This window comes from Diabrotica virgifera, chromosome 7 (genome assembly GCF_917563875.1).
Source record: "Diabrotica virgifera virgifera chromosome 7, PGI_DIABVI_V3a".
Lineage (NCBI taxonomy): Eukaryota > Metazoa > Arthropoda > Insecta > Coleoptera > Chrysomelidae > Diabrotica > Diabrotica virgifera.
The window spans coordinates 250,984,964-250,999,590 of NC_065449.1; the positions used below are offsets into that span (position 1 = coordinate 250,984,964).

General features: G+C 33.1%; 1 protein-coding gene across 1 annotated transcript in view; it reads left to right on the forward strand.

Annotated features, from left to right (window-relative positions):
* The window catches only part of LOC126888405 (neurobeachin), a 2,163,879-nt gene that overhangs the window by 679,511 nt on the left and 1,469,741 nt on the right, over positions 1–14,627 (forward strand). The gene's annotated exons all lie outside the window — the stretch shown is intronic.

The following is a 14,627-nucleotide window of genomic DNA, read 5'->3' on the forward strand; positions in this document are numbered from 1 at the left end:
AAAAGTGTATAAACGTAAACATGATTTAAAAAGACATGTAAAAAGTTCGCATCCCGACAAATTGGATGCAATTGCCCCTTTAGTGCTTAAAGGCAACGTCTATATGTGCACACATTGTGATAAACAATTTAGACATAAGTCAAGTTTAAACTTTCATGTCAAACAAATGCACACAAATGTATCAGTTTCTGCTTCGGTTTCTGCAGAAACTAAAACATTTCAACATAAATGTTCTCTGTGTAATTAATTGAATTTTTCCCGAGTGACACTTTGACAGTTTTAATTTCACGAAGCGAAGGCGAGTGAAATTATGTCAAAGTGTCACGAGAGCAAAAATTCTATATTAATTTCAGAGGTCGAGTGCAATTTGTTGCGATTATTTCATGAATAAAACTGTTCAAAACCAAAATTTTATTGTAATTTATTTATGTAAGTACCATTAAACACACAGTTTTTATAAATATTTGACGATTGAAAGTCATCACTTTTATAATTTCTAAAACATTTGTCATTAATGTCACTGAATGTATTTTTTCGTAGCAACGAAGGGCATCTGACGTAATATACTTAACGACGGGAGATTATCAGTAGTAATTGCCCATGAGCTCTAAAATTATTGAATTTTTCCCGAGTGTCACTTTGGCAGTTTTAATTTCACGAGCCGAAGGCGAGTGAAATTATGTCAAAGTGTCACGAGGGCAACAATTCTATATTAATTTTAGAGTTCGAGTGCAATTTGGTGCGATTATTTCATGAATAAAACTGTTCAAAACCAAAATTTTATTGTAATTTATATATGTAAGTACCAATTAGTGAAATTAAACACACAGTTGTTATAAATATGTATTTGACGGTTGAAAGTCATCACTTTTATAATTTCTAAAACATTTGTCATTAATGTCACTGAATGTATTTTTTCGTAGCAACGAAGGGCATCTGACGTAATATGCTTAACGACGGGAGATTATCAAAAATTATCACCTTAATTTGCATTTCTGTAGCTTTCTATTGGTCAGAATCTCCTATGAATGAAATAATCAAAAATTATCGATTTAATTCAGATTTCTGTAGCGTTCTATTGGTCAGAATCTCCTATGAATGAAATAATCATGCAACTTTTAAAAAGGAGTATTTTTTTTAATAATAAACAGGGTCCGTTTCCCGATTCAAGTTTATATAGGCAACACAAATTACACGCCGCTAATCCTCGGGTCAGGATCTAGAATCAAGTGGAGCAGGTACAATTACACACCACTTGAAGGTAGACAGAAGGTATTCTAGGAATCTTTTATAAAACAAGTTTTACAAAAAAATATATATTTGACGGTGTATGACATACCGAATGTCATGGGTTAATGGTGAAAAATCCATTATAAAAGGTATATTTATATTAAAAAGATCATTTTGAGCTCCATTAGCGGACATTTTCGGGATGACAGTTCCACAATTCCATCATCAGTGCTGGTTATGAGGTATATGTGGTTGAGCCTCTAAAAATAAAATGCGTTTTTTTTGGCATTTTATGGATTTTAAATCGCTTATAACTTTAAAACTATAAACTTTTGAGAAAAATGTCAAGAAACATATTTTATTTAGAATATCCCAAAGAATCTAGAAAAAATATATTTTTCGAAGGAAAATAGGAGATTTTTGAAATAGAGCTCGCCGCACCGGCAAGAAAATCGGATAAACACGCATGTTTAACAATTAAAAAACCGGTATAAATTAAGGTTAGACGCGATCACTCTTCAGAATCTTGAAGCTGAATGTTTAAACTTCAATTTAAGTATCTGGCAACCTCAAAAATACTAATTTAAATATGAGTTTTTAAGCCTCGAAAATGCGTATTTTCGCATTTTTCAGATTGTAATCACCTATAACTCGAAAACTATCAATTTTTAAGAAAAATTACAAGATACCTGTCTTGTTTAAAATGACTCAAAAAACCTATAAATATATCTTACTAATGAAGTAAAAACCTCACATGTAGGTAGGTGGTATATAATTTATTAAAAAATTTTTTCTAAAAATGATCCAAGATGGATAAAACGTTTGTGATTTTATCCATCTTGGATCATTTTTAGAAAAAAATTTTTAATAAATTATATACCACCTACCTACATGTGAGGTTTTTACTTCATTAGTAAGTTTTTATTATGGTATACAGCCAATGAGAGGAATCTTTTCCTTTATATTCTATAAATATATGTTCCAGAGCAAAAAAAGGTGATCTTTTGTATTTGTTTAAAAATTGTTTAAACAATTTCTGCCCAAAAATTTCGCCCGGCACCCTTCAGATTTGTTTAAAGGGGATATTTTTGAATAGGAATCCACAAAGAAACCGAATCAGAAATTTTTTCAGACGGGAGCGGTCTCACCACATGGACTAAAATAATTGTTTTAATAATCCCAGTCCGATAAAGCAAAGAAACACCGATAAAATGTTTACGGTCAGGAAAAAACAAATACAAAATATATTATAGCATTTCCTGGAGAATTTTCCGATACACCTGACGCCTGATGTTCTCAGTTCGACATTGCAACAAAACATATTTCATTTCTATGGGTTATAATGATAAATCAGTAGTGCATGATGGAACATTTCAGAAAATAAATTGCTCGCTTACGATTTTTCCTTGGAAACGATATTTCTGAAGATGTAAATAAGAAAATGCGGGATAAAATGAAATATGACCGAAAACGGGAGTATTTACAGGCGCCCTAAAAGTTTTAATGCGATAATACTTTGAATGTGTTTCCAACTTCCCTCCATTCTCCTCCTAGTCCATTCACTCACGGTACAATACTTCAAAACCTCGGAATTTTAAAAAACCGCTTAGATTGACATGAAATTTGGCATATACAATATAACATAGCTAACATGTCAAAAAAAAGTAATATTGTACCGATGTGTGCTTTTGTCCTGGGGGCGAGTTTTATCTCTTTTTGGGGGTGAGAAAATACACGTTCAAAATAAGTCCAGAAGTGGATATGACTGATTTTAAGAAACTTTTGTTCTATAGAGTTTTTCATAGAGTCAATATTTTTCGAATTATTTGCGAATGAATATATTTATTTTTCAACAAACAAAAATATGTTTTTAGACTGTTTTTCGCAAATATGTATCGCAAAAAGTGTGTTACCGAAAAAAACACTCTTAGGAAAAATGTGGCTCATAAGAAAGTGAAAATAAAATGGCGAATATGTGAAGTATGTAGACCCAGTAGAAGCAGAGTTATAGTTAATGAAAAGTGGATTTTTATTCGTTAAATTCGAATATCGAATATTCAACGTGAAGTAACCAAAAAACCAAGCACTTTTCGGAGAAAACTCATTACAACTTTTTTGCACTTTTCGGAGAAAACTCATTACAACTTTTTTAAAGTGTTTAAAAAAGCTTTATTTTTGTTTTTTTTTTAGTTTCTAATATCAAAAGTAAGTAAGTTACCCCCTAATTAGCATTCCAAATGAAATTAATGATTACCGCTTCACAAATTACTTTACTTACGGATTGTTTGTATGATCTATAAGTTTCATCGGTTCAAAGTGCTTATTTTTAAAAAGGCTGTAGTTAAAAGGGCTTGAACGAGTCACTAATCACGGTTGTATGCAAAGTTTGAAAAGCCGTATCTTAACCAATTTTTTCTTCAAGAAAACAAAAATCCAAAATATTCAGAGAAGCAAAGCCTACATTTTTAACATCTTGAATTTTTTGGTGTCATTAATAACTTTTAAGTTCTTTTGAAAAAAAAGGAATTTTTTTCAACATAAAAAAATTATTTTAAAACCAATTTTTTTCAAAAATGAACACTTTGAACCGATGAAACTTACAAATCAAATCAACAATACATAAGTAAAGTAAATTCTGAAGCTGTAATGATTAATTTCATTTGTGATGCTAATTAGGGAGTGATTTTTACGATTTTTTTTTACCAAAAAAGGGACCATCTTTATTTTCATCGTAACTTACTTTTTATGCTAAAAACTAAAAGAAAAACAAAAATAAAGCTTTTTTAAACGTTTTAAAAAGTGTGTGATGAATTTTTTCCGAAAAATATTAATTTTTGGTTATTTCACGTGGAAATATTCAATTTGTAATTTGACGAATAAGAATCTACTTGTCATTGGGTACAACTCTGCTTATAGTGGGTCTACAAACTTCATAAATATATACACATTTTTTTACTTTTTTATGGGCTATATTTTTGCTCAGAATATTTTTTTTATAAAATAATCACTGTTTGAGTTATTTGCGAAATATCGTCTAAAGACGTGTTCTTTTTTTGTTGAAAAATGAACATATTCACTCGCAAATAACTCGAAAAGCATTGACTAATGTTTAAAAGTTGCTTAGAATTAGTTTATCCATTTACGGACTTATCTTGAACGTATGATTTTTCACCCCCCGATAAGGGGCGAAACTCACCCCCAGAGCGAAAGCACACATCGGCACAATATCAATTTTTTTCTTTGACAAGCGGTTCTTTAAAATTTAAATCAAAAACCGTGAGTAAATGGACTATCCTTCCCGACCTCTGTTCACACATTTTTATATCTTTTCCCGTTCTTAGGAACGAGACAGTTTCGTTGTCTTGCCCTTTACATTTGGTTGGCTGTCGCGAAATGGTTTATTCGCCGTGCGAGCATTCGCTTAGAAAGGATTCATAATCCTGTCACGCTTTTTAGGGCAGTCAAATTAAGCCGGAATAAAATTTAAGATAGACGGTAAATTATGCGATAAAAGCTATTTATTAGCTCGCAAATTTCGGCAAAAGAATATAGTGCATCTCTTTGTCGATTTCACAAAAGCATTCGGCAAAGTAAACTAACTGAAGAACTATCTGCATCTTGGATATTGACTCAAAAATCTGTAAATGGCAGGGACATCTTTGAAATAATGGTACTGAGACGAATTCTAGGTCCTATAAATGAGAACAATAGGTGGCTAATCAGATACAATTATGAAATACATATACAGGGTGTAACAAAAATACAGGTCATAAATTAAATCACATATTCTGGGACCAAAAATAGTTCGAATGAACCTAACATACCTTGGTACAAATATGCACATAAAAAAAGTTATAGCCCTTTGAAATTACAAAATGAAAATCGATTTTTTCGAATATGTCGAAAACTATTAGAGATTTTTTATTGAAAATGGATATGTGGCATTCCTATGGCAGGAGCATCTTAAAGAAAAAGTATAGTGAAATTTGTGCTTCCCATAAAAATTTTATGGGGGTTTTGTTCCCTTAAACCCCCCCAAACTTTTCTGTACGTTCCAATTAAATTATTATTGTGGTACCATTAGTTAAATTCAATATTTTTAAAACTTTTTTTGCTCTTAGTATTTTTTCGATAAGGCATTTTTTATCGAGTTGTGGCTTCTTTTTTAATATGTTTACATAAAAATTTTATGGGGGTTTTGTTCCTTTAAACCCCCCAAATGTTTGTGTACGCTTCAATTAAACTATTACTGGGATACCATTAGTTGAACAAAATGTTTTTAAAACTTTTTTGCCTCCTTGTATTTTTTTGAGAAGGCAACTTTTATCGAGATATGGCTTCTTTTTTAATACGGTTCAAAATATACCTAAAAATGTAAATCATACATAAATTTTCATATTATTACCAAGTCTCCATAATCGTACTTAACCATAATATACAAATATGTGGTGGATTTGACAAATATTGAAAATATCTCGATAAAAACTGAATTTTCGAAAAAGTACTAAGAGCCAAAAAAGTTTTAAAAATATTGTGTTTAAGTAATGGTACTAGAATAATAATTTAATTAGAACGTACACAAAAGTTTGGGGGGGTTTAAAGGAACTAAACCCCCATAAAATTTTTATAGGGTGTCCAAATTTCACTATAATTTTTTGTTAAGATGCTACTGTCATAGAAATGCCATATGTCCATTTTCAATAAAAAATCTTTAATAGTTTTCGATTTATTGGAAAAAATCGATTTTCATTTTGTAACTTCAAAGGGTTGTAACTTTTTTTATATGCACATTTGTACTAAGGTAAGTTAGGTTCAATCAAACTATTTTTGGTCCCAGAATATGCGATTAAATTTATGACCTGTATTTTCGTTACACCCTGTATAAAGATCCACCTTTATCTCAGTATGTCCTCCTACAGCGTCTGCATGGGCAGACTATGTATTTAGCATGGAAGAAGACAGGCTTCCGAGAAAACTGTTGATGTTGATTGCAAGAAAGGTGAAGAGATTTACCCGATACACCAGTTCCAAAGGGTAACAACTCTACATATAATAACGTTCTGTGAAGATGTCATTTTATTTTGTCATAAAATACATTTTGTACATATAAGCCGCAAACCCGGTTGAATCGAAGAGGTTGAGCGCCGAACGGGAGCACCCACGTATTCACTATGTGGAGCTGCTGCACGGAGCGCGGAGCACCAACCTAATGGATACGTACCTTTACACTTTGGAACTGGTGTATCGTACTGAAAGATAGAGAAAGCGATGGGATAATGATGTGGATGAGGATATAAGATCCTTGGGGCCTTGAGGCCAGTGCTCGAATGGGGCTATACAGCAATATGATAGATGGATGGATGGATAGATGAAGTGGAAGGAAGCGAGTGGTGTGTTGCGTGACAAAAATTCCAATGAAGCTGAAGGGAAAATTCTATCAAATAGTCATAAATCCAGCTTTGGTGTACCGAACTGAATGTTGGGCAGTTAAAAAGTAAGAGGAACAACGAATGAACGTGGTGCATATGAGAATTTTTTGATGGATCAGTAGAGTGAAAAAAAAGGATAAAATTAAGAATTTGTACATTGGGGGAAGTTTAGGGGTGGCCCCAATTGATGCTAAAATGAGAGAGAATAGGTTCAGACGATTTTCAACCTTAAGACGTTAATCATCCAATACAAAGAATTACTGATATGTGGGTTCCTGGAGCTACTAGAAGGCGAAGAGCAAAGAAAACCTGAGGGAAGATGCTTAGGCAGGACATGTCGGTAAAAAGGATTGATATTGGTATGATCCAAGATAGAAACTTATGAAGAAATGTAATTAGGGAAGTTGACCTCGCATAGGGATAAAGGTGGTCGTCATTGATGGTCATAAAAGAAAATTGTGGTCGTCACAACTATTAAAATTTTGAATACAGTTTCCTAAACAGTAGATTGAAATTGGGTGAAACTACCGGCCTTCGGTAATAATGTATTCTTTCATTCTGCTTTAAAAATTTTCAAAAATATTTATTAGTTTTCTCAGGATTCGAAAAAAATGAATGCATTTAAAAAGCATTGACACGAAATTTTGCGCCCACACTCTTAAGTTTAAAACCGTTTTTTATTCGTATACCTGGTTTTCTAAGAATTTTTCTTTCAACAGAAGTTGGTATTTATGTCTTCTTACATACTTATTGCATTTTGAGGTATTATAGGTTGTAACTTTTTACTGTTTTCCATTATTTTTGTATAGTCATCAAAATTTTGTTCGTTCTTTGGAATTTGTCGTTTACATCAGCGAAAATTCGTGGAAATATCCCCAACAAATAATTAACAGGAGAAGGCTTGGTCTTTTGTAATCGTACTTCGCACAGGCATATTGTTCGTAATTTGTGCTTTCAAAAAAACCGTTTTCTGGAAAAATAACCGTCCTTCGCAGTTATCCGCTTCTTCAAGATATCTACTGAAGTGCAAAGTCTTGCGTTTTCAATGAGACTTGTTGATGAATACAGCCGAAACCCCTTAGGTCCCACCCTAACGTGTCTCCCGGCTGTACTTCCGCAGAACTTAATACCTAGAATCTCAGGGACATGTATTCGATATCCATCAATCACGGGAGCCGGCTCGCAGTGGTTGGTGTTTTCGACTTTTTTTCTGCCGACCGGTCGAAAAAAAGATTGATGGACTCGTGATTGGCTGGAGCGTTGTTGCAGTGCGTTGCTGCGGGGTTAAAATACTTATGTAATGGCGGTGGTGAATTTGTAGAGTGACAGCGGTTTTTTCACTTTTACAACGGTCGAATAGTAATAGGTTTTGATTTATAACATTTTTTCGCCAGGGGATTGTATAATTCTCTTATGAGAAAATAAAAAAAGTGTTCGGGGATATACAGAATGGCAATTTGAAAACTTGCCACCGTTAATATCTTTATTTTCCTAAATAATAAAGAGGTTCACGACTAGTTGTGTAGTTTATTAACTGCATTTTGAAGCACTGAAATCTTTGATCTTCAACAATATTTACTATCTACTTTTTGTCGTTTATGCTGATTCCAAAAGTATATTTTGTAATTATGTTAAAAGTGTATAGCGATACGCTATAATTACTATTTCTGCTAATTTTATTTTCTTAATTTTTAATTATTTTTTCTCAAAAACGAAACAACATTAGTCATTCAAAATTCACATGTAAATACAAACCAGATGTTAAGAGGGACATGGTTTTACGAAACTGAATGTATCCTTCACCATCTGTTTTTCGTTTGTGCGGTTTAACAAACTGCACCCCCATAAATTAATTACCATATCAGACAATTATGTCAACAACTCACCTAATGCATTCGAAATTGTTTTCTTAAAACTGCAAAAGTGTACGCCAGACCTAAATGATTTATTGCTCATCTGGTCAGAGGAAAGAAACACAAACATATTATCGTTTGTGGCTTTCTTTTCAGTCACTACTCAGCATGTGAACCATTCACACACACCGACCGTTCTCACTAACAATCGACCCTTTTCAGAGACCTAAGCGAAACACATTTTTTGTTACCAAAATAGTAGTGGGCAAATGAGAGTTCTGGCCGCACAACCCCCACCCCTTTTTGTACCCCCCACTCCTACCCTGTATACCCCCCACCCCTAATTATACAAAGGTGGGGGGTATACAGGGTAGGAGTGGGGGGTACAAAAAGGGGTGGGGTTGTGCGGCCAGAACTCTCATTCCACCATTTTATACCCCCCCACCACATTATACCCCACCACTTTTTACCTCCCACCACTTCATACCTCCCACCATTTTGTATACCTCCCACCATTGACCAGGTCAACAACCGGTCAAGAAGTCAACGACCGATCAAGAAGTCAACGACCGGTCAAGAAGTTAACAAACGGTTAAGAAGTCAACGACCGGTCAACAACTATTGAGGAATGAAGGGTGGGGAAGGTAAAATATATTAAATAAACAAGAATTAGTAACAACTTTATTTTTATGTAATACATTTATGACATTGATATTTGTATGGTAGGTAATTGCTAAATAATGAAGTAGAACAGTGTTCCCAGCAAGGTAGTTTCATTTGGATAGCTTCATTTTCACGAATATGTGGTGGAAGTTCATCCCACTTATCTAACAAATCAAACCCATCTACGTGATCCAGAAGGTACCACGCTGGAAATCGCTCCATCTCTTGTTTGTTAAATAAACAAAAATCTTTACGACGAAGGTAATGATCCGTTATCACTTGCTCTAATAAAGGATTATGTTCAACTAGATTTAAAATACAAATATAGCAGTCACTTATAGAAGGAGGATACATCACCCCATCACAGGTGGAAGGCCAATGATGATAACAGCGAGTAATTTTCTGTCGAATATGCGGATCATTTTTCACTTCATCTGGTAGTTTATGTTCAATTTCTCGTAAATCAGATGTTTTCATATACTGAAGATATTGTAAAGGAAAATCACGTAATTCTTCAGAAGAAAATGCACTCAACGGAATAGCAGGAAAGTGTTTACTGTAAGAACCCATGTTGGATACTAAATGTTTGATTAGATGTCGAATAAATAGTCAACACAAAAATAACTGGTTATACCTCACACTCACAGATACCTACCATCTCGATACCCCCCCCCCCCCCCTCACAGATACCTCCTACCCACAAATACCTCCCACCCTCACTTACAGAGACTTCCCACTTTCAGACACCTTCTACTTATAAACTAGACGGACGTAGAGAATCAAAGGTTAGGTAACCTGTCTATCGAGTGAGTAAACATGTCTCAATATAACTTTAGTGGTAACACACCCGTTCAAAAATATATTGTGGAGAATAAAAAAGATGTAATAATAGCAGAAAGAAGCTTTCAGTTAAATAGATCAAAATGTAAATTTGTATCTATTGGAATAAAGTATGGTGCGGAGTGTATACCAGTGATAACTCTATGCGGTAATCAAGGGCAACGGGTGATATTCACGGAAGAAGATTGGAAAGATTTACTATACTACCAAGGAGTAATTACAAATTATCTGTATACAGTGGGAGATAGTGTGTCTATAGATAGAAAAAACTATAGTGTAGAATTTGAAAAGGTGCAGGAAGCTAAAGTAATAAAAATATCTCAAACTAACTCCTATATATATTTGGGGTATGAAAGCATTTGCAAATTATGGGAAGTGTTACCGCTTATACAACATCATATTAACCATTTAAAACAAGGAAGTTTCGATGAATATTTGAAGAGTCTATATCAACGATTACGAAACAACACAGGTAATTTTTATGAAAACGTGTTAAGAAGTGTCGACGCAAGCACCCACATTCGCTTTGAAGATTTAAGTAATATTTTGGAATTAGTGTATGTGTATCCAGAAGTTCTGAAAGATGTCTACACAAACTGGGAAAAAAGTAACTTTTAATGAACATCTTAACAAAACACATGTTCTACGAGTTTGGAAATATGCACATCATCAAGCACGGCAAAGGTATTGGGAAATGTTTGTAATAGATACAATCAGGTTTAAAAAAAGAATTGAAAAAACTTCAAAAATAATATCCCCGATTTTAAGTTTAAATCATAGAACGTATGTATACAATAACAGGTTTAAATAAATATTAAAACATAAAAGTCTTTTATTTATAAAATTTATTAAATACAAAATGTTTAACATATCTAATAACCACATTTAAAAGTAAAAAAGTAACACAAATAACTAAATACCAGGATAAACAAATGTTTGATAAATATTCTCTTCCAACTTGAGTATCACCTGAACAGCTATATAGTTGACGCCATTCCGTTTCATCGTTTAAGTAATTTGGGAAGGGTAACCGTAGTTTGTACACTGTACTGTTACTTGGTATGTAAGCAAATCTAAGTTCCACCCCATTTAGCTTATAGAGGCTCATGTTGACCCACTGTGAAGGCCAACTATCATTTTTTATACCATTTTTATCAAAACATATATGGATATCTTTCACAGCATAAGGTTGGTAAATATAAAGTACTCCCTGCACAACGGTATGTAAAATGAAAAGACCTGCTCCAGACATTATTTAAGCGTGAACTAAATCCGTTTAGTTACGTTCTCTATATTTATATAGCATTATTTTTACTAATCCAAGAGTTGTGACTTTTATCCATACCTAACCATTTAACATAAACTCGATTAGCTTTGCGTTGTAATATTTTTTCTACAAGATATACATCCGAATATTTAACTTTTTGAAGTTCTTCTGTGTAAAAAGCTCCCTTAATCTCCTCTTGTTTGGAATCCTCAAGTAAGTAGGTGGTCGGGTTGGTAAACTGTACTTTTTTAATCTTAAATATTTCAGTGGTCCAAGATGGTGTGTATGATTTAGCAAACGCGTGACGATATTTACTTATTCGAACATAATCCCCTTCTCGAAATTTGGGTTTACGTTTATCGACGGTTTTTAACCAGTTGTAAGCAGTTATATACTTTGCATTTTGATCATTAACTTTACTTGGAATTTCCCCCGTAGTTGAGTGTCTGGTATTATTATACTGTTCAACGATAGACGGTAGTATTTTAACCCATTTATAAGAACCTTGCAGACTAAACTGTTTCCACAACTTCGACTTAAGAGTCCGTATCACACGTTCAGCAATACTCGCTTTTAAATTAGAATATGTGCTGTAATGATTTATACCATAGGATGACATCAGGTGTTTAAATTGTGAATTATAAAATTCTGTTCCATTATCTGTTTGTAAATGTTTAGGGGATTTAGACATTTGAGATAAAATTTTTTTCATACATTTGGTGACTTCAGCCCCTGTTTTTCTTTTAACTGGTGATGCCCAGACATATTTACTAAATGTATTTATAACGATAAGGATATAGTTATATCCATTGTTGTATTTAACAAATTGTGACATAATAGCTAAATCTGCCTGGCATAAATCATGCAAACCTTTAATTATAACATGTCTTCGTTTAAAGTTTTTTCTTGCAGGTTTATGCAGTTCTTTAACGACTTGTTCTTTAAAATTAAACATTTTTTTCCAGCGGGCACTGAAGGGTAATATGAACAAAAACGTTAGGACTTGTATCAAGTTTAAACGAAAGTTTATCACCTTTTTTTATATGTAAACCAGGTAATTGACCGTATTTATACTGTGTAGAATTTATTAAAAGTAATCCATTAAAACTGTAATGCTGTATTGTTTCAATTATACCGTCCACAGTAAATATATATGACACACCCCCATTATCTAATACATAAAACTCCTTGTTCAAACTTGTTTTTTTCTCCCCACTTAAAGCTATAATACATTTACTGTGGTAAGAAGTTGGATCACAAATAAAATATAACGGATTTGTAGAATTATCACAAGACTTTAAATCAGTTAGAAAGTGGCTCCCAAATTTATTAATAGGCATTATTGAATTATACCCCCCTCTCGAAGTTCCTCAATAATGGAAATGATTTCGTTACCGTGAGCGTTATTTCCTGAAGATTGTGATGCTGCAAGCAGTCCAAGTCTCTTTATGATTTCATTGTAATTGTCAAAGTATTTATACTCTGTCGGCTTCGTAGTTAACCGTTTCAATGTTAAAGCACCGCCTTTTTTACCGGTAAGTTTTTTAGTGCGTTGTCTAGTTGTTACACCAAGACCTGAAGGTAGAGAACTCAACCTTTGTCGGGGAGGTTGTGGTCTAGTTTCTAACACTGGTTGTATGATAAAATGATACTTATCTTTTATTTTAGACTCAATTCTTCTAATTGGTAATTCAGGGTTATTGTCTCTATGAAGAGCATTGGTCCTCCGTAAAATATCAACATATTCGTTAACATCTTCACGTTTAAAACTAACAGGGTTAGCCTTAAATAATAATTCATAGAGACCTGGAGTCCCTATATACTTAACATCGTTTATAATCATATCCGGTCCTTCAAACTCAATATTCGAATCACCAATTGAGAATTTTTCGTTTGCTAAATCGTGATACACTCCTAATGTATTATCAAATTCACCTTTTACATCTTCTATATTATTTTTAACGTACTGCCGAGGTAAAGGGTTAGTGAATACTTCATAATATTTCCTCATTACGTCAGGATTATTAATCATACTGTTAAACTCTAGTAGAGTTTCTTCATATAATCGATTGAAATCTTCACTACTATTTCCTACATGTTGTGATGTAAAGGTTGAATTTTCTGCACTATCTCCCCCATGACTTGTTTCGAATGTTTCTTCGATCGCGTTAGGCTGGATAATAGAGAGTTCCTCAAAGTTAGTATGTGTGTTAGATGAAGTAGAACCTTTATTTGGTGATGAAGTAGATTCTTTAATTGGTGATGAAGCTGAAAGTTGGTAATATTTTTTAAGATTCGGCGCGCTTAATCGACGAGAATTAGATACAGAAGATTCAAATTTAGGGTTGACAGGTTCTTGTTTTATATTACTTGTAGGTTCTAATTTTAATAACAACTCCTTGAGTGGTTTTGTTATGGGTTGATAATTTTTTTCTAGCTGACTTTGAGACTTGGTAATATCACTTTTTAAACTACGGTATTTACGTTTTAATGCCTGGCGGGTTTTTAACAGCTGTTTAACAATTCGAGTATCCATTTTTACTAACACTAACTAGGCACACTTCTTCCTTTATATATGTACGAAAGTATCAAACCCTTTGCGATATTTTCCTGAAGATAACAAACAATCCTTATCAATCACTACAAACCCATAGTTATCTTTCCAACAAAAAGAACTAAAATCTTTAAATTTTTGAAAACTCATATCAATATTAACATGGTCATCATATATGTGTTTTAAATTCGTCATATCTTGTTGGAAAATCACTAAAAGATTGGCATTATCTCGCACCAACTGTTTCGGTATAGAGCTATAAGTTTGTGATAAGTAAAAACAATCAGTAAGTTTATGTCTACCAAAACAAAAATAACTTTGAATAAGTTTTTGATCGCAAGAAGCTACATCATCAAAGATTATTATTGAATAGTTTTTAATGTCTTCTGGAGTAGGTATGTTTGTGGAATCACTATATTCTTCATACCCAATTTCAGATATCGGTTTAATTAGATTACGTAGGTATACGTATTTTGGTTGATGAAGTGATTTGGAATAAACATAAATGTTTTGAAATCTTAAACCATTAGGATGAACAATCAACGATAATAATGTATTCGTCTTACCACACCCACTCGGCCCTATAATAAGACAGCGTTTTGAATCACCACCAAATAAACCACCATGTTTTTTTATTTTATTATCCTGTACAACTACATCGTGGTTTGTAATAGGGAGAGATAGTTGTTGTTTTTCGATCTTCATTATATCTACGAATGATGTGGGTATATATAGGGTGTCAGATTATATATAAAAGGAAGTATAATGAGGCAAAAAAGGATTAGTAGAGA